A 20,492-nucleotide genomic window follows, 5' to 3' on the forward strand; every position below is an offset into this window, starting at 1 on the left:
GTCACTCGCCAGGGCAAGATGGTTTGAGCATGAAACACCAATCCTGTCCCAACTCTACTGGCTGCCAATTAGTTTCTGGGCCCAATTCTAAGTGCTGCTTTTGACCTATAAAGCCTTAAATGGCTCAGGACTGCGATAGCTCAGAGGCTGCCGCTCTCCATATGAACCAACCTGGACCCTGAGATCATCTTCTGAGGCCCTTCTTCGTGTACTTCCTCTGTGTGAGGTCCAGAGGGTGGCAACATGAGAAAGGGACTTTTCTGCAGTGGCTCCTCATTTATGGAATGCTCTCTCCAGGGAGGTTCAGCTAGTGCCTTCATTACATATCTTTAAGTGCCAGGCAAAAACATCCTCTTCTCCCAGGCCTTTGGCTTCTTGAATAATCTAAACTGGGGTGGGGGGGGGTAATTGCTTTTGTTCATTACTATGGTATGTATTTTTGTGTTATTATATTGTAAACCACCCCATGACCCCTGAATGAAGGGTGTTACAGAGATGAACTGGTGCTTGATAACATTCAGCCTAAGGCTCCCACTTGGATGCCAGTGTTGGAGAATGGAAGGCAAATTTTCAGAAAATGAATCAATCAGACCTGTATATTTCTGAGATCATGTATTCATCTACCCTGTCTGGTAAGAGCCCTCCAGGTAGGGGCGGACTTTGCTACTATTGGTGCCCTGAGCTGGGCCAAAAGTTGGTGCCTCCAACCCTTGTGCCGTGCTGGTCTTTGGGAAGGATGTGTGAGGCTCTGGCAGGGTCCTAGAGCCCTCCCTTCTCCTTCCCAGTGCTCCCCCCCCCCAGGAAAAAGAGATGCTGGAACTCACCATGAACACCACCCTTGTTCTCTTATAATGGCAATGGCGCCCACCTGAGAGGTCCCAGAATGGAGTTCTGATAAGTTCCAGGTGAAAAAAAGCCCTGCTTCTTCCCAAAGCTGAGTAAGCACTAACTAGTTTTGGGAGAGAAGGAGGGAGAACTATAAGACCCTCTCAGAGCCCTCACACCTCCTTCCTGTAGCCAGGCAAGTGCTTACCAGGTGCCCTCTCCACTCAGCACCCAGTGTGGGGAAACTGAGCACGCTGCCCTAAAACCGCCTCTCCTCCAGGGTTTCAAGAGACTTGTGGTGAGTCTTGGTGCTACCTCCTTCTTGTGCCATGATGTTTTATGATGGTTTGAGACATGTTGGATTAGCCTGACAGGCAAACATGAAGCCCTGGGAAATGCAAACTCTCTCTTAAGAATGATGACTCTTTTCCCTGATGTAACATCAGTACTTTAATAGAAAATGGGGGTGGGGGGGGACTGCCCCTTTATTATGCCATACAATTTTGCTTTAATGCTTTAGAATTAGTTTGCAGCTATTGCTATGATGAATGTGCTATCGAGATAGGCTTGATATAGTCCAAGTGGGAATAAGAACCTCAGGCACACTATATTAAACACACACTGTGGGAATTTTAAGCAACTTTGAGGGCATCCTTACACAAAGTCCACTGACATATTCAAACTGGAGATGCTTTATAAATAATTAACTTTTTAAAAATAAAAATATGAAATTATGTGCCCTTAGCTGGGACTGTCTTTTAATGTGCTGAAGGTCTGATAATGTGTGGGTGTTATTTGGTTTTATGGATCAAATGGTTTTTATTGTGATTTCATTGTCTATATGTACTTTGTAACACATGTTGGGTCCGTTAAGTCTGGGGAAAAATAGGCTATAAATGAATCTAGATGAATAACTGAAACAAAACAGAATTCCTCATTTTGCCCCCAAACTTCAGCTTCCTCCCGTCACCTGCTGCCACCACCCTGATCATATCCCTGAAAGTCAGAAAAGCTTCAGAAATGCTAGTCTCAAGTTCCTCAATCTTCAGAGGAGGCCATTCATATAAATTTAGTAAAGACAGTAATGTGTGAATCTGATACCACCCTGACCCCACTCCACCTTCAAAAGCAACTCAGCAATCTTAAACAGTAAAATTCAAACAAAAAAAGACACCTCTGCGGCTGCCAAACAGATAGATAGCCTATGCCTGAACTCAATTTACAAAACAGGGACATCACTGTATGTTAGCCACTTTAATAGATTCAAGTTTATTTTCAGAATATACATCTACCATCAGCGGTCTGCAGAGTGGAAGCAGGACTGAATAATGCTGACTGAGAAAAGTCACCAGAGAGAGGAATATAAAGGAAGCCAATTAACCCTTTCTAGATTTTTTTTTTAAGCCCAGCAAATTCCCTTAACATTCCTCCAAAAGGGCGGGGGGGAGTCTAGCTGTAACACACTACCATTTTGACCATTAAAATTATTTTGGACCCGAATACGCACTATGTATTGTGTGGCAATCGGACTATGTGTGTGTATATATATATATGCACACACAAACACACACTTAAATTCAATCCCATTACACAAGATGAAACAATGCAGGTTGCATGCGGCCGTTCGAACTACCTAACTATTGTCAGGAAAAACGGAAAGTACCTGAGATGTCTGGCCCACGGTGGGGGTGGGGGGGGGGTGGGAAAGTGTTACTAGAACAGTAACAAGCTGCAAGCAATCTATGAATCTAGAAATGGCAGTAAATAGGATTGCTTTCAGTTTATGAGCTGGTAAGCCTCTTTCCGAGAGTAGCTCATGGTGACTGACAGTTAAAGCAGAGCTTGTGCTACATGCCAAGCGGCACAAGGCCATGAAGACGGATGGCACTAGAAGGAGCTGGGGGGGGGGCAGCAAACGCTCGCCTGATGAAGCCACCTAGAGGGAAGATGAGCAAGCAAGAGATGGGAGGGGGGCAATTAGCTTTAGCTGAGTTTCCTACGTTTCAGGGGGTTGCATTAGAAAGATGACCATTCCAGCTCTATGATTCTATGTTTTTCTGCTTCAACAATATTTCACGATGATCCTATCCTTTTATGTGATTGTATTTTGTATAAATATAAAAATTATAAATAAGACACGTTCTGTGGGGCCACAAGAAGGAAGAGGTTGGAGGGGGCCACTGTCAGAAAAAGGTTAGGAAGCACTGGTGTAGACAATATGGTGCTAGGTAGATCAATTGCCTGACTCAGTATAAGGCAGTTTCCTAGGTTCAAGGTGTTAGCTGAAGGAGCGTCTGCACCCCCATCGTTCTACCCGGACACTGAGGTCCAGCGCCGAGGGCCTTCTGGCGGTTCCCTCATTGCGAGAAGCCAAGTTACAGGGAACCAGGCAGACGGCCTTCTCAGTAGTGGCGCCTGCCCTCCCACCAGATGTCAAAGAGAAAAACAACTACCAGACTTTTAAAAGACATCTGAAGGCAGCCCTGTTTAGGGAAGTTTTTAATATTTGATGGATTATTGCATTTTAATATTTTGTTGGAAGCTGCCCAGCGTGGCTGTGGAACCCCAGCCAGATGGGCGGGGTATAAATATTAGCTTTAAAGCTCTTTGGATCCAATTTTATTTTATGTTGTTTATTTTTCCCACCATTAAACATAAGGGCCCAGGGTGGGTTACAACAGTATAAAATTACAGTTTTAAAATAATTTAAAACCAATTTTCAATCAGAAGAAAAGGGTATGTATGTGTGTGCATCTTCAGCATGTGGCAAAAGCTTCACAGGGAAGTAGCATGGGATTTCTGTTAAACTCCTTATCAGTAAGACCAGTGTCTCATATGCAACAGTGTGGCCTGGCCACAAACCTGGTAAGAACCTGTTAAGCGACTTGAATGTTAAAGTGAAAAACAACTCCATATAAGGTACAAGGAAGCTTCTGATGCGTGCCGTAAAAATGGGTTGAGTAACTTGTCTTTCAGGGCACTGTGGTTGGTTGAGAGATGCTGATGTGCTAGGATGGCAGAAGACATATTTTGCCTATATAGTGTGTCCCCTAATGCAAATGTTCTCGCAGACTCTTCGAACTCTGACCTGCAATGCATTACTGGATAAAGTCTGACTGGTTGGGAAATTGGTTTGAGCCTTGTACTTAAACCCCCAGGGGGAATGTCTCCCACAGAAGGTGCCAGACCCTCCTCTGTGAGGAAGGCGTTGGACAGCTTCTTCTCAGGCAGTAAAATATATTGGGTCAGCCCTGCCTACAGGCCTATGTCCACCCTAAGCAACCTTTGTAACTATCAGCCCAATACACTTTGCTGCCTCTTCTAATCCATGCCCAAGACTGGCTGGGTTGAAAGCTGAGCTTTGCTTCAACACTGAGGAGAGGAAATGTCCTCCGTTGCACCTGAGGGCAGCAGGCTAACTCAGAGGGTGCAAAGCAGGGCATGTGGTCACACAGCTCCATCCTGCAACAGCTCACAGCGGCTCCCTGCCCTGATGTGGTCACTTCACTCTGCCCAATGGTAGAATCGGCCCTGGTAATAAACTTTGTCTTAGTTATTAGCAAATAGTGATTCTATCCCCAGTATAATGAAACATGTACGTATTAGGATACATGGGCCCACACAAGCCATCCCTGGCACCCACAGGGTGTCCTCTACTCAATGAAAATAGGCTTGAAATAATCGTTATGCTGTAGGTAATAGATCTGTGCTCATTTGCAGGATGTGCAAGTGGCGGCCATAGCAGCTTTTCAAGCGGACCCCAAAAGGTTGGCGATCCCTGGATTACACTGAGAGAAATCCATCTGATTTCAAGTGTGCTCAGCGGCAATAGCTTCTCACCTACCTTCTGGTTCCTGTTGGCCCAACGTGAGAGGCCGCTCTGATAATAGAAGCTGAAAGGATTTTTTCCTGTTCCCAGGCATCACTTGAAGGAAGATCCTGAAGAGAGCCACAGCTTGAATAGTTAGCAGAGCTTTTCATGTACTAACTGAAAATGTACTGTCTCAGTCTCGTGGCATTTGGCCAGAAAGCAGCAGGGTTCTAAATCAGCAACAATGAGAGTAAACTTCTCTTTTCAGTTTGGGCAGGGATGTCAAAATGTAAGCAGTTCTCCAGGATAAGGCAGATAATTTCAGTGGCATATGTCTCGGCTAATTCCGATCTCTCAAAATACCACTTGCATTTATGAGGCATTATCTGTAGAAATCTAACCTCTCAAGGACGTCAACCCAGGGAAACAGATGGCTTGCAACTGCATGTTTAATCCTCAAATCAAATAACAGAATCAGCACTTCAGAACGACTGCTTATATAGACACTTTTGTCAGGCAACGTGGCTTATAGCTGTCCATCTTGCGAAACGGGGCCCAAGCGAGTGTGTTGATGTGCAGCCAAAGAGCAAATTTGAAAAGCAATTGGCTTCAATGTATGACTCATGCATTTCCTGTCAGAGCCCAGGCAAAATCATTTTGCCAAACCTCTTCAGCATGAGCGCAGCACACAGCTACCAGCTCATTGACTATTCCCCTTAATTGATTCTGAAACAATATGGAATATGCAAACACACAAAAGACTCCAGTGGAAAAGAAGGTGGTAAGTCCCCAGTTGATACCAGCGGGCTTTGCATTGTCATTTTTTGATAAGGGTGAGGAAACTGTGTTGCTAATGGGCATTCTGGAAATCACCAGAATTTAGTTATTATTTCTACATTTCATTTACTAAATTTATATCCCACAGTTCTTCCCAAAGGAGCCCAGAGCAGCACCATACAAGCAATATTGTAGAATAACTGAGATGCACACACATCACAAAAAAAAAATCAGATAGAATTACTCATGTGTAATAAAATAAACTGGACACTGAGGGCGTTCTGGCGGTTCCCTCCCTGTGTGAAGTGAGGGTACAGGGAACCAGGCAGAGGGCCTTCTCGGCAGTGGCACCCACGCTGTGGAATGCCCTCCCATCAGATGTCAAGGAATTAAACAACTATATGACTTTTTGAAGACATTGGATGGCAGCCCTGTATGGGGAAGTTTTTAATGTTTGATGTTTTATTGTGTTTTTAATATTCTGTTGGGAGCCACCCAGAGTGGCTGGGGAACCCAGCCAGATGGGTGAGGTATAAATAATAAAATCATTATTATTATTTGGTGTTCAAAGTTCCATAAATGGATGTGGGGGCTTTTTCCTGCTTCTCATTCACATGCAAGTAAATGGGTATCGCTAAGTAATCATGTTGCAGATAGCCTGTTAATCCATATCCTCTGACTGTTGAGGTTCATTGCAAATGGTTGATAAGATTACAAAGGTGGAGGGCAAGGTGCATGACACAGAGCTCTATTCTCCAGCAGAAGGGTATGCTCAGGGAGCTCAGGAGGAAGAGCTGAAGGGCACCACCGCCTTGTAGCTTCCTCAGTCTGCCTAATAGTAGGACTGGCCCTGATGCTATGGTTGGGACAAGCTTCAGGGCAGGTATGAACAGACCAGATGACCCTATGCACCAAAACTAAGACTTGACTTACCTAACCCTTGAGCTACTGTGGCTGCCTTGCCGTACCTTCCAATTTATGCATGGTTTTCCTGTTGTCATTTCCTGAAAAGGGGCAAGTAAAGCAGAAAGAAAAGTTTCAATGTAGCTAAGAAAGAGAATCATCTTTGCAAGGGCCAGGAAAATTAAGCCGTGAAAGGAAATGCACTTAACTAGTGTGCTTATGAAACAAAGATGACACACCAAATAAAAAGTCTGAATTTGTTTGAAGAGCTTATGGGGTGTGTGCGTGTGGTGTTGTTATTTAATCCCCACTACTATTGAAATGAACCCCTAGTCTCAAGTACTTTTCACATACCAGAGTGGTGAATTTCCACAAAGCCTGCACTGATGTTATGCATTTTCCTCCCAAGTGAAATGCTCTTCAGTAAGTAAACATGAGTATTAGATTGTGCTGTAGATGGAGACAATGAGAAAACCCTCCATTTCAAAATACATCAGAAAGTAAATCATTTTTAAAAGCTTTGGATAATACTGAAGGGTTGAATCTCTCAAACCTGAGAACAGGCCTGGCGTGGTTTCCTTCTTTGCTTCTCATTTGCCTATTGTGCTTGATGGTACAAAACAAGTTATATATTGTATTACAATTGTGTTGCATATAATGTAGCAGGTGCTTGAGTGCAACCTTCAAGAATTGCCCATAATTGTAAAGGCTATGTTCAGCATTTTGGTACAAAATTCCATTTGGAACACTTCGGAATGGATTTTATTTCTAGATCATTCAAACCACTCAGTGGTCCCTGCAATTGTTAATGGTCAGTGGCCAGGGGTGATGGGAGTTGTAGTCCGGCAATATCTCAAGGACCACAAGCTCCTCAGCCCCGCTTTATAGTATAGTAGCTGCAACAGCTTGGTTATTTTCACATTGTCCACTTTCGATAGCAAGGACCTCTCTGTGTTCCCTATGTAGCTCTGTAACATATCACACACACTGATGGTGTGGCAATAATAATAACAGCAACATCAATCCAGTATTTGCCAACATAGGGCATATACTCAGTATGAAATTACTGAATGAAACGTGTGACAAAGAGGCCATATATACAATGCAAACTGACTTAGCTGATGTGACCTTGTCTCCATTGCCCTGCTGGGTATCTGGCTCATGTCAAGCAAAACTAGACTCCACTGGACAAAACAAAAGCAAAATAACCACCCAGCTTGAAAAATTTAAAATTAAAGGTTTTAGCACAAAAGATAAAACTCATCCCATTTCCACCAAAATATTAACAAACCTGTGCACAGGCAAACGCAGAAGTCTAAAAGGCAGTATCTTCCGACTTCCCTAAATAAATAAATAAAACAGGTGTGTGATTTATTACCTATGCCAAGAAGTCATACATTGAATGGTTTAAAAAAGCAAACCAATTTTGCCATGTGGGGATTTATGAGTGCAAGAACATTTTATGGCATATCCAGATCAGTTTCTCATAGGGCAAATGTTTTCTTGTGGGGAAAACAAGGAGATGGATGTCTGTTTAATTCTAAGGATACCTCCACAATACACACACACACACACACACACACCAAAGGAGAAAATTCAGGGTGAGGTTATTTTTAAAGTCCTTGAGTTGCAGGATCCAAGCCAGGAGCAGGTCTCTTATTAAAACTGTTAACATTCTAAATACCTTCTCACGTTAAAAAAAGAAAGAGACTATTCACTTTAACCATGATGAGCTCTAGTTCCCAGATCATGCTCTGTCCCAAACTAGATGCAACACATCAGTCTTCCCTATATATATTTTTGGACAATAAGTCCCATTAGCTACAGCCCTCCAACATCCGGAGGGCACTGGGTTACAGAAGGCTGTAATACATCATGGTTGTATGTACCATTAAAATAAAATGAAAAGCAGAATCAGACACTTCCAATTTCAGGAGAGGAATGACAGGGGTGGGGATGCTTACCTATTTCCCTAGCTACTTTTCTTCTCATAGGAAGGGATGATGGGAGTTGTAGTTCAGCAATGACTGGAGGGATCAAATGTTCTCAATCCCTGATCTAATTTATTAAATGTTGCATTGAATTGGTAATATTCTAGGGGTGGTGGTTGTAACAGGATTTATTATTCAAGCCGCATGGTATTTTATTTTATTGCATTGCTAGAAATATTGATATAATCCTTTCCCCCACTATCTTAATATTGCTTTTGCCAATAACTCACAGATTTTGGCTGCAGCCTTTTAACACTACCCGGAAGAACGTCTCAGTGAACCGGAAGGGGCTTTACTCCAAGTAGACATTAATAGAACCACACTGTTCAGGTGCTGGATACTGTCCCCCGGAAGTAGCCCCTCAGCTACACAACAAAAAAACAAATCCAAAAGAGTTAAATGCACTTTGGCAGAAAATTGTTGAGTGGGTTTAACTTACAATGATAAACAATAAATAATATAGTCTCTCTCTCTCTGAACACTACAGAGGCACGTGCATTCTCTTCCATTGATTTTATCACTTCATCACACACAGCAAATCTGAGTCAACATGAGTGGCAAGTCTCTGAGGTAAAAAACGAACAAGTCAAGGCCATGGAAGCAGATCACATGCTTAGGAATTTGTCTATTGTAACCATAATGAGGTGGCCTATTGACTCCAAGGAGACAATTCAGATATACAATGTGCCCAGTAAGGAGGTAGTGGATGTCTCTTTTTCTCTCCCCCCCCCCCCGCCCCTGCCACATTCTCCTAGAGTAAAACGTAAGTTGAAGAGGTGAGGAACATTTTAGAGAGGCAGGTAGAATGATACATGCAGATACCACCGGCATCAGTGCACCCACCAGCACTTCCCATGGCACCCACAGAAAGTCCATCTCTTTTTTAAAATGCATTTTTACAATTTATATACTCATCATTCATCATTTATCTCTTGTCCTTGGGCTTCCCAATCCATCTCTCCATGGCAATTTAGATAGTCTTTTGTCGGCTCCATATTCTATTATTCCAGCCATTTTCATCTCAAATCTTCCTTTATTTAGTGTTCTCTGCTGCTCATATGTTCATTCCTACTTGTAGGTTAAATGGACTATTATACCCTCTAAGACACTTTTATAGAGTACCCACAGAAAGTCTCATTAAATATCCCCTCAAAAATCTGCAATGCAAGAGACAGCTTTTTCTCCCTCCTCAGTTCCTGTTTGCAGTGGCCTGGCCTATCAAACAGTGACCACGCCCACTTAAAAATACTCAAATTTCATTGGATGCCAGGAGTAGACAGCCACCCATCCTCCCTTGTGTTCAGAACAGAGGAGACTAGTTCTCTCTGTGAGAGAACACAGTGGTGGTTGATGTTATTGTCTTTTTTTCACTGGGGAGTGCTGATGGGGAGCACGTCATGCCATACCATGCATGACAGCCATTTTGAGCTGTGCCATGGTCTCATTGTTCATTATGCCACATCCCCATGACAACCATTTTGTGATTGACATCATCATCATCATTATTATTATTATTATTATTATATTACAGTTGTACCTTGGAAGTCAAATGGAATCCATTCCGGAAGTCCAGTCAACTTCCAAAACTTTCAAAAACCAAATCACAGCTTCTGATTGGCTGCAGGAAGCTCCTGCAGCCAATCAGAAGCCCCATCAGCTGCACTGGTGGAAGAAGAGGAGTGCAGGGGGAGCACACTGCCCCCGGCAGCACTATCTCGATAGGGGGGCATCGTGGCTGGCCCCACCCACCCACGCTGGACACCACGCCCCTGCAGGTGGTGTGTCCTGCCCCCAGGGCACATGCCTCTGCGGGTGGTGTGCCACACCCCCAGGACACGTGCCAGCCCTGCCTACTCTCCGCCCCCTGGTGCCGGAGCATGAAGCTGTGCCATTCTTTTGGGGTTCCAAAAGAATGTTCGCAAACCGGAGCAATCATTTCCAGGTTTGCGGCATTTGGGAGCAAAATGCTGAGTTCCAGGGCATTCGGGGTCCAAGGTACAACTGTGTTGTTGTTATACCACCCTTCATCTTTAGATCCCAGGGCGGATCACAACATAAAAATACAATGTATAAAAAATAACAAAATACATAATAAACTTAAGAACAAAAACAAACCAATACTCCCCCCTCCCACAACACACTTAAAAGCATATCGGCTGTTAATCTGCCAAAGCAATTTATCAAAATGTAAAATGTGCCCACTTTGATATAACTACCATTTCATAGATTGTCTAGTTTGGTAGAAAAGAAATACTCATTAATGAAACTATTTGTTAAAACATGATGACAGCAATCACTAATGTGGCGCCCTGAGACGTCATTGCACTACAGTTCCCACCAGTCCCAGCCAGCATGACCAATGGGCAAGGATGTTGGAAGTAGCAGTCCAGCATTTGTCTAGCCCCGCATCACAAATACGCTTGAGGACATTTATTTACATTCCAATACATAGATTGCGTAAAATACATTATCCTTCAAGCAGCCAGACGTCTGTGCATTTTTGGATATCCAGTTTCACTGCTGACTTTATGCTCCGCTCAAGCACCACCACTAGTCCCAGTAAAATGAAACATCAGGCCAAATTTTCCTCTCAATTACACTTCTGCAACAGCATTTTAGTAGTCAAGGTTTTATTCCCACATAAATTCGATTTCATCGGCATTTGAAGAGTGCAGCAGAGACAATGGCTGACTAGTTGATTTCAGATTTACATTCTCTAAATACAAGGGCATATGGTCTGACTTGGAGGGGGATATCAAGTGCTCACCAAAGCCAGACACAGTTCATGAAGAGGAGTGTAAAATAGCACATCAGTGGCTTGGTCACAGTCATTTAACATCTGCTACACTCATGTTAATTCAAGTTGGACATCACACGAAAGGAAAAAGGGGGGGATCACAAATGCAAGCTAAGGCAACTGCTCAGGAAATGATGTTGCATATGAGGCCTGAGTTTGACTGACACTGGAAACCCCACCGCCACTTTTTTACTGGGGTAGTGTAACCTCTGTTGCATATTCATTGGGTTGCACTGAACTTTCAACCAGGATCCCCCCCCCCCCAGTTTCAAAGGGCAGGTTTGGGGAGATGGGGAAGTGTCCCAAACATACACAAAAAGCTTGCATACCTTTTCGTGAAAGGTGTATACACACACACACACACACACACACACACACATATACAGCTGTCATCTTCCTGGCCTCATCTGCTGTTTGGGCACCGTGTGTGTGTGTGTGTGTGTGTGTGTGTGTGTGTTAAAATGGCAGCTTTCTTTCTGAACCCATCCCAGCTAATCATGGATCACAGAACAATGCAATGACATCATATCAACATTCGGCAATTCAGATTCGTCCGTATAATGAGATCACAAAGGCAAATCAGAGTGAGGATATTGTCCTAATTCCAAATGGCATTATGTTGTAGGACAGGCATCCCCAACCTGCAGCCCTCCAGATGTTTTGGCCTACAACTCCCATGATCCCTAGCTAACAGGAACAGTGGTCAGGGATGATGGGAATTGTAGTCCAAAACATCTGGAGGGCCGAAGGTTGGGGATGCCTGTTGTAGGGAAGAGGGAAGCCTGCCCTAAAAGAGACTGAAAGCATCTCGTTGCTTAGTGTAAATTGTGGCAGCAGAGTCACCTGGTGGATTGGGGAGAGGACTCTGAATGACATCTCACTCCAGCATCCTCCCTCTTCTGCTGCCAGCCTCACCTTTTATAGTAGTAAGTCCATTGTTTGATATTATTCATGAGCTTCTGGATTCATCACTGATCGCATTAGTGTGAACTGCTTTGAGAACCATTATACAAATGCTAGTCAAGACTCGCTTTATATCCAGTTCTAATTTACGGTAATTTCCATTAAAAAAAATTGTAACAGTTGGATGTGCAAATTCTTGCATATGCTGCCAAAGGGGGTAGATGGTGCTGGATGTGCAACGCTGTAGAGTTTTGTGCCCAAAGCCTGCAAAGAGCACCAGGGGAAACTGACAAGGGAACACAGCAACAACCACCCCTAACCCTCTCTCTCTATAGCTAGTGCTGAAAAATCTCTCTTCACCGTAAAAGTGAAAATGAAAAGGGATTTAAAACACCATGGCAGTTTCACCTCTAGACTGAAGGCATTTCTCCCAATGCAAACTTATCAGTTTCATCTTTCCTCCGAGTGAGGAGACCTCGCAAGGGCACAGTGCTTACCTAGGTTCCGTTCCCCTTGGAAGGAGGTCGCCAGAGGCTGACTGTCATTTTGTCATATTCAGCTGGTTTACAAATATGCAGGTTGAGCGTGAGCTGGAGGCTCAGCTTCAGCATTCTAACAAACAGCCGCTGCTCCCCTATCAGATCTCCAAGGAAAACAGCTGGCAACCTAAGCATCTAACAGAGGGGTGGGACCCTCTGGTCAAATGTGGCTCTGTAGCCTTCTATGTCTGGCTTTTCAGACTCTGCCCACACTGTTCCCCTGGGCTGCAGCCTTCACTCGCCCTGCTCTGTGCCCTGAGTGCTTCAAAGAATCATAAAATTGTAGAGTTGGAAAGGACCCAAAGGTCGTCTAGCCCAACTCCTTGCAATGCAGGAATCTTTTGCCCAATGCGGGGCTCGAACGCATGACACTGAGGTTAAGAGTCTCCTGCTTTACCAGCTGAGCTATCCCTGTAGTGGAATGTGTTCCTGATGTGCAGAAATTAGCCTACTGTACAAACGTCACATTTACATTTGTTGCTCCACCCACGTGTCCTTCTGGCCCCACCCACCACTAGCATGGGGCCTTCCGAATGTTGCCCAGAAGAGAACGTGGTCCTTTGGCTGGAAACATTTCCCCAAACCTTTGCTAAGAGAACACAACCTCAGCTCTCTATCTCTTTCCCTTTCTTCAACCCAGTCTGACTCAAACTGTTTACGCAGACACAATGCTTCCTTCTCCTGGCCAGAGGGCTGGCAAATCTCCTCTGACTCTCACCAAGCCTCCGTGGACCATTTTATTCATGGAAAACACCTGCTGAATATTTCAGGCTATTGGATGCTCTTTTGTCAAGTCCCAGACTCTCACCCACCATCGCCCCCAGGCCAACCTACGCTCACAGAAAACCCACTCACAGAAACCTGATAGGAAACACAAAACAACATAATTTTCTGAGTTCAAGCAAAACTTTGGGCTTTATTTAGTTCTCAGCGCAAAGATGAAACTGAGTAACTTGAGGTGGAGAAGCCCCTTCACTGTCGAGGCAATATTTGACAAGGGGGTTCAAATTTTTTTGTCAGTTCCTCATCTATGGAAGGAAAAGGGCAAGCTGGGATGGAAGAGCTTAATAACTGTGTCAGCAATGCAATGCTGGATTCACAGGAGGAAAACATAGGGACCAACAGCAACGGCACCACAGTTTGTTAACTTTTGCTGATCGTAATATTCAGGGATTCCGGATAACACAACGCATTTCACATTTCGTCCTATTTTCTTCTGTCAACGATTTAGGCAGAGCCGGCATCCATTCAAACCTTCACTCATTCATTCAGTTTGTTATCAATAATAATACGCTGGGAGACTTAAAACAGAAACAATAGATGCAATAAGGGTTGTTGGAAGCAGGGCTACAAGGCACTTGAAGCAGGTGAATACTTGAAGCTAATACTCTTTAAAGATATATGAATGCATGAGTACGTTATATACACAACCTTCATGAAGACTTGCATGACAAAGGTGTATAAAATTATGGTGTGAAAAACGCAGAATATTTTCTCCTCTCATAATACTAAAATAGGAGTCATCGGATGAAGCTAAATGGTGGGAGATCAGAGCAGATAAAAGGCAGCACTTCTTCACATGGTGCGTAGTTAAACTGTGGAATTTTCTACCATATCATACAAAAATGCATTATGAGAAACTGCTTGAAAAGAAATGTGTACTAGGATAAATTCTCACTAAAATGCTGAAGGATTTTCATTGCTGCAGAAATTTGAAGAACTGAATTTAAGATTGTAAAAAATGCAAAAGCTGGGGAATGGAAATGGGCAGATTCCCCCCCCCCCATCCCTCGCTATGGCTAAAGCCATTTTGCCATGCCCAGTTACCCGTAGGGGTGAGTCAGCTCAGCACAGAGCTAGAAGGAGCAGAGAATGCAATAACTGAGTTGTACTGGGCAGATCCATATAGAAGGGTCAATGCAGAGACAGAATCAATTTCAAACAGAGCTGTTTACACACTGTACATTGAAAATACACCCCCCCCCAGGTCTGTGTGCACACCATACATCTGTGTGCACAAAGCACATTTCCCCTCAAAAAAATATAATAATCCTGGAAACAGTAGTTTAAGGAGGCTGGGAACTGTCATTATTTGAGGGGTAAACTGCAGTTCCCAAGATTCTTTGGAGGTGGGAATGTGCTCTAAGTGTGTGGTGCATGTGCAACCAAGGAAAGTCTGCCCAAAGGGGAACTGGAATGAAGATACAGATAGGCAGGATGATGGACAGGGGAATAGAGGTGTTGGGAAGCTGGGAAGGGAACAGGTAGGCAGAGCAACAGAAGACAAGTAGGCATGCAGCTGGCAGGTGGGAACAAGAAACAACCAGCGTTATAAGACACTTCCTTATCTGGTGACAATGGTCAGGTTGGGAACTTGAGAAGTATCCAGCATAGGGTCATATTTGAGCAACTTAATGCTTTTATGTAAAAGAAAATATTTTTTTAAAAAAATCAAATTCAGGAATCTTGGTAGGATTGGTCAAATCCAGGCCAATCAAAAGGAGTAAAATCATCTTTCCCCTTAAGTAGCAACAAGTACTACTATAAGTTGGTCAACTCAATATACACATACACAACTTTAAAAATAATCAGATCTCATGAAAAGAAATGCGTGCTCCTGGTGGACAGGGGAGCATTCAGTAGACTTTTAACTTTATTCGAGTAGACTATACAGCCTAAGCAGTTTAATAAATCTGCACACTTTCCACACACAGAGAAGTGGGATCATTTGATTTTAATATGTATTGCTAATTTGCTTCACCCTTAGCAGTAACAGTGCAATAAACAAATGAGCCCTTGGGTCTGCAAAGATGTGCTTGCAATAGTCTCCTAGATGGATGACATCGTTATTATATGGCACTGCTATGCCCCAAAAAGGTTCTTGCCCCTTTTTATATCTATTTTATTACTGATGTGCTTTATGATCTCTGTGGCTGCTATTTTTCCTTTCCAGCCTCTCTGTGGTAGGCTTAACTGTATACAGTCTGCTTTATATCTAATTGTTGGCCTTCCTAATTCTTAAGATGTTGTGATTGCTGTAACTCATGTTTTACCTTGTAGGGGTTGCTCATTTTTGCCTGCACCCAAGTTCAGCAGGTGAAACGCTGGCTCTGGGTACGGAAGGCAGCAATTTGAGAACTTAGTTACTACAGTGGTGCCCCGCAAGACGAACGCCTCGCGAGACGAAAAACTCGCAAAACGAAAGGTTTTTTCGTTTTCGAGTTGCTTCGCAAGACGAATTTCCCTATGGGCTTGCTTCGCAAAACGAAGCGCGTCTTCCCCGCTGTCCCCGGACCTCTTTTGAAGCAAGGGGCGGCGGGGAGAAGATTGCTTCTCCCCGTTGCCAGCCCCGCAAGCTCTGGGGATAGCGGGAAGCGCAGCGCATCTTCCCCGCTGTCCCCGGACCTCTTTTGAAGCAAGGGGCGGCGCGGAGAAGATCGCTTCTCCCCGTTGCCAGCCCCGCAAGCTCCGGGGACAGAGGGGAAGGCGCAGCGCCTTCCCCTCTCTCCCCGGACCCCTTTTGAACCAAGGGGCGGCAAGGGGGAGAAGCGATCTTCTCCTCTCCGCCCCTTGCTTCAAAAGAGGGGACAGAGCGGCGCTTCCCCTCTGTCTCCGGACGGTCTCCATAGAAACGCATTGATTGATTTTCAATGCATTCCTATGGGAAACCATGCTTCGCAAGACGAAAAACTCGCAAGAAGAAAAAACTTGCGGAACGAATTAATTTCGTCTTGCAAGGCACCACTGTAGTCATTTACTTAGGGCACATCACCTGTCTTCCATGATGGAACTCATGGCAGTATCCACAGAGTTCTCATGGGGCCTCCCATCTAAGCACTGGTCAAACGCAGACCTGCTTAGCTTCAGTAAGGTGGCTGTATCATTGTCTCCAGACCATGTTTTCAGACTATGCCCTGGAACTGATTTTGCAGTTTGTGAAAGCAAAGAAGGTATAGAAGGGTGTGGGGGTGGAGGACAATAGCCTGCTATTGGCCACAGCCTAGATCAGGGTTGGAAGGCAACTCCTATCATCAGCAGGGACTGATGGGATTTGGAGTACAACTAATAATGGAAGCATGGACTAGAGGGATCACATGAATCAATATGCCAGGCAACGCAGGGCTAGAAGGAGGGAGATGGAAGACAGACAACCGGCTTGAATGGTGATAAGACAGAGAAGGATGAGAGATGGCCTCTGGGACAGGAAAATTGGGATCGGTTTCATGTTTCCAGCAGCTCCTAGAAACTGAGAGAGGAACACTCACAAATGCAATGGAACAAATTGCATGGTGAGAATCTGGATTTTTCCAGTGGTATGTGGGTATCTGGATCACCATTCAAGGTTATGTTTTTTGAATGCAGGCAAAGCAGCCTCTCAGTCCTTCTGTAGTAATGGAGGTGTGAAGAGGACCCAGGAAGGGATGGCTCAAAGTGTGTCAGCAAAATGTCCCCAGTGGCTCCTGCCTATATCTTTAGGCCCCAAGAGGATTACCTGGTGGTCTTACCTGGCAGAAGCAGTAGCAGCAGTGCTTAGTGGTTTGGAACCACCTTTTCTATTTCCCACAATGCCCCAGGGTGACACTAAGGCAGGGCACTGTGGGAAATTAAAATGGTGGCTCTAAGCTACACCATGTGGAGTGACCAGATCAGGTATAGGAGTGGGCCTTCCCAGGATGCAGGGCCTTGGAAATTGCCATGGGTGTCGCAGGCTGACGCCAGCCCCAGAAAACAATATGGTAGAAGTGGACTGTTTAGTCTACCCAAGGGACAGCAATAGATCGTAAAAATCCCTTGCAAGTTGCAAGTCAAAGTAGCAAGCTTAGTGTTTTTCCAATGATCATATTATCTGTCTCCTTTGAGCATTTCAGCAGCTTCCACACAGCATCCCTCATATTTTATCCCACATTTTGTGAGTCCCAAAGCTGCTATGAACAGAAGCATGCGTGATCTTTTTATATCGTTACTGTGTAGTTTATCATTTCACTGTTCCTCAATTTCAGGTTGCAATTCTCCTGTTCAATCATCCAATTACAGAACAAAAGCTCTATGAATCTGCTTACATTAACAGTTCCTCACTATGAATAATCAATATGCAATAGCTGCTACAGAATAGTTACAAACCCCACTGGTGGGGATAGGGGGTGGGCACACAGAATAAAATTAAACAAAAATTACACACCCAAGCGATGCCATTAAATTGATCACCTATATCCTGTCTTAATAAATACTCTTTTCCCGTTAAGTGTTTTTATACTTTTTAGAGCTTTTTAATTGCGCTGTTGTTCACATCCTTGTGATTATCACAGTGCACAGGTGTTTTATAAATACAAATCATCATTAAACCTCTTATATTTTACAGCCCAATCCTTAAAAGCAGTCTGCCAATGTAAGCCCCGTTCCATTCAACCACATATGTGTGAACAGAATGCTTTGCCATTCAAGCTGTAAGTTATTTCCCCCCAAGGGCCCTCTGTGTGTTAGAAGCACAGTCTTGCTATAACTGATTTTCCAATTTTCACATTACAAAGTAATGGGAAGCAGAATGAGAGCTTCCCCATAAACGTGGACCTACACAGTTTCAAAATTGACTGTAAGCAGGAACTCCTGTAATTAAGCTTCCATTGCAGTTGCTCAGTTTCTTTTTCTTGCTGGTATCCTTGCCAGATCTCGGTGGGGAAAAGCCTGTAGTCAAATGATGAAGCCAACTTGATGAAGCTAAGCTGGCCTTGGTCTGGGTCAGTGCCTGGATGGAAACTGGACATATTATTATTATTATTATTATTATTATTATTATTATTATTATTATTATTATGTGACTCCTCTGACTGGCTTGCCCTAGCTCGGGTTGCCCTAGAACCTTGGGTTAAGAACTTTGCTTCAGAATGAGAACAGAAATCTTGCTTCGGCGGCATGGCAGCAGCAGGAGGCCCCATTAGCTAAAGTGGTGCTTCAGGTTAAGAACAGTTTCAGGTTAAGAACGGACCTCCGGAACGAATTAAGTACTTAACCCGAGGTACCACTGTAGGTTATTGTAGTTTAGTGTTCTGTTGCAAGCTGCCCAGAGTGGCTGGGGAAACCTAGCCAGATGGGCAAGGTATAAATAAATTAATTTATTATTATTATTATTATTATTATTATTATTATTATTATTATTAACAATTGCATTTTAGAAATTTTTATTCTTCCTCCCTACAGGCTACACACCCGACTGATCCTGCTCAGAGCCTCCCTTACATGCTTTTGATTTTTTTAAGATGAGTAAAATTCCTTATGTTGTGTTTACAAAGCAAAATGTTAACCATAGCCGTTGGGCTGTAAGTCAGAGCTGGAACTAAAACAACCTTTGCAAAGCTGATGGCCTCCAAATGTTTCGGACTACAACTCACATCAGTTGCAGGCAGCCAGATTATAAACCCACCAGCGACCAATCCAGTGAGGAGGACAAGGCTGAACCGCCCTGTGTTTTGCAGGAAGAAAAGCTATGAAATTTCACAAAAGAAATTTCATTTCTTCAAGGCTTCAATTAAATTTTCTGTGCTGGGCTGATACTATTTGTTACTATTCCCTTTTGTCTGGAGAGGGGAAAAAATATTCAACCAGTGTTTCCTACCTGTCAAAACATATAGCTCTGAAACATGCTTTTCTGACAACAAACATGGCTGAGAATCTCCAAACAGCCCAGTGTGCTTGGAGAAGATGCATGCTGAGCATCACAAATAAAAGTTGGAGAAGTGAGTGGGGAGGGAGGGAGAGAGGGAGGGAGAGGGAGAATGAAAGGTTAGATGGAAAGACAAAAGCAGATGACATGCTGGAATTTTTTTGGAACAAATAAGAAGAATATAGTACAAATCACATAAACGTCTGATCAGAGATGGGCAGAAACAAAATCTGAGTAGATGTCCACAATCTAGATACGGAAGAAAAATACTCCTAATTTAGTTCAAATTTCAATATTTATCATGGACACACATTAGCGCTTACTAAGCTGCAATAAAAGGATCTTCGTCACCCAAAAGTGATCTCCAATCAAGATCAGAGGAGGGAATAGCTTGATGGTGGTGGAGATACAATTGGGCTTCCTACAGCCTAGCATAGAAACCAGAAGAGTGTCAGTCATGAGTAGGGGTGGGAAAGAAATTCAATTCAGTTCACATTCAAATGAGGATTTACTTAATCTGCACTTTCCAAACCAATATGCTGACTGGAACAGGCCTCCTTTCGAAATTTGCACTTCTCTGAACTTTGCAAAGCACTTCTCCAGATACATAATGTGTACAAAAATACACATACTAGGGGAAAGCATTCATCAAAAATGTCTATAATAGGAAAAACTGCATACAAACATTGGAATAAATTTGCCGGGAAATATTGGTGCATTTTCATGAGGGCATTTTTTAAAAAATTGCCAACAGATGTGGAAATGTGGAGAATTGGACTTGAGACTAGGGGAAAATCAGAAATGGATAGAAACCAAAATGGACAGATTCACTCACCCCTAGTTGTGAGTCCCTTCTGAAAAAAGCTGACCAGCTTCAGCTCTTATATACCAGGAATTTCTGCAAGCCTCCACTTACCTTCAGCCATTGCCCCCACTCCCTAACTTGCATGAGTTTGATGTCCCTCACTTCAGAATGAGTGAGTGAATAATGCAGCCCCCTTACCTTGAGGAACTTGTAATCTATATTTAGCAAGGTGGTGGGAACCCTTTGGCTTAAAAAACCTAAAGGAGAACAAAAGCGTTCCCCCCCCCCTAAGCCCAATTTTAAAATTCATAGAATTGTAGAGTTAGAAGGGACCCTGAGGGTCATCTAGTCCAAGCCCCCAATGCAGGAATCTAAGCTAAAGCATCCATGACAGATGCCACCCCCCAATTTCTGATAAAAACCTCCAAGGAAGGAGAGACCACAACCTCCCGAGGGAGTCCATTCCACTGTCAAACAGCTCTT

At 43.7% G+C, this 20,492-nt stretch overlaps 2 long non-coding RNA genes across 4 annotated transcripts in view; one reads left to right on the forward strand and one right to left on the reverse strand.

Moving 5' to 3' along the window:
• Positions 1-19,092, forward strand: part of LOC310703232 — a 403,937-nt gene extending 384,845 nt beyond the window's left edge. Inside the window, exons 3-5 of one of the 3 annotated variants that reach the window (XR_014524019.1) lie at positions 4,546-5,417; positions 14,064-14,128; positions 18,742-19,092. This is a non-coding gene — a long non-coding RNA (uncharacterized lncRNA). Of the gene's footprint in view, positions 1-4,545; positions 5,418-8,539; positions 8,651-14,063; positions 14,129-18,741 lie in introns of those variants that run through there. The other 2 variants (XR_014524020.1, XR_014524021.1) reach the window with 2 other exon arrangements.
• Positions 5,424-18,824, reverse strand: LOC310703321. The gene is made up of 4 exons (XR_014524074.1): positions 18,740-18,824; positions 8,567-8,672; positions 7,608-7,657; positions 5,424-6,417 (listed from the first exon to the last, which is right to left on the reverse strand). It is a non-coding gene; the product is annotated as an uncharacterized lncRNA (long non-coding RNA).
• Positions 19,093-20,492: the final 1,400 nt, after the last annotated feature.

Source organism: Podarcis liolepis, assembly GCF_965112155.1.
Source record: "Podarcis liolepis genome assembly, chromosome: 1".
Lineage (NCBI taxonomy): Eukaryota > Metazoa > Chordata > Lepidosauria > Squamata > Lacertidae > Podarcis > Podarcis liolepis.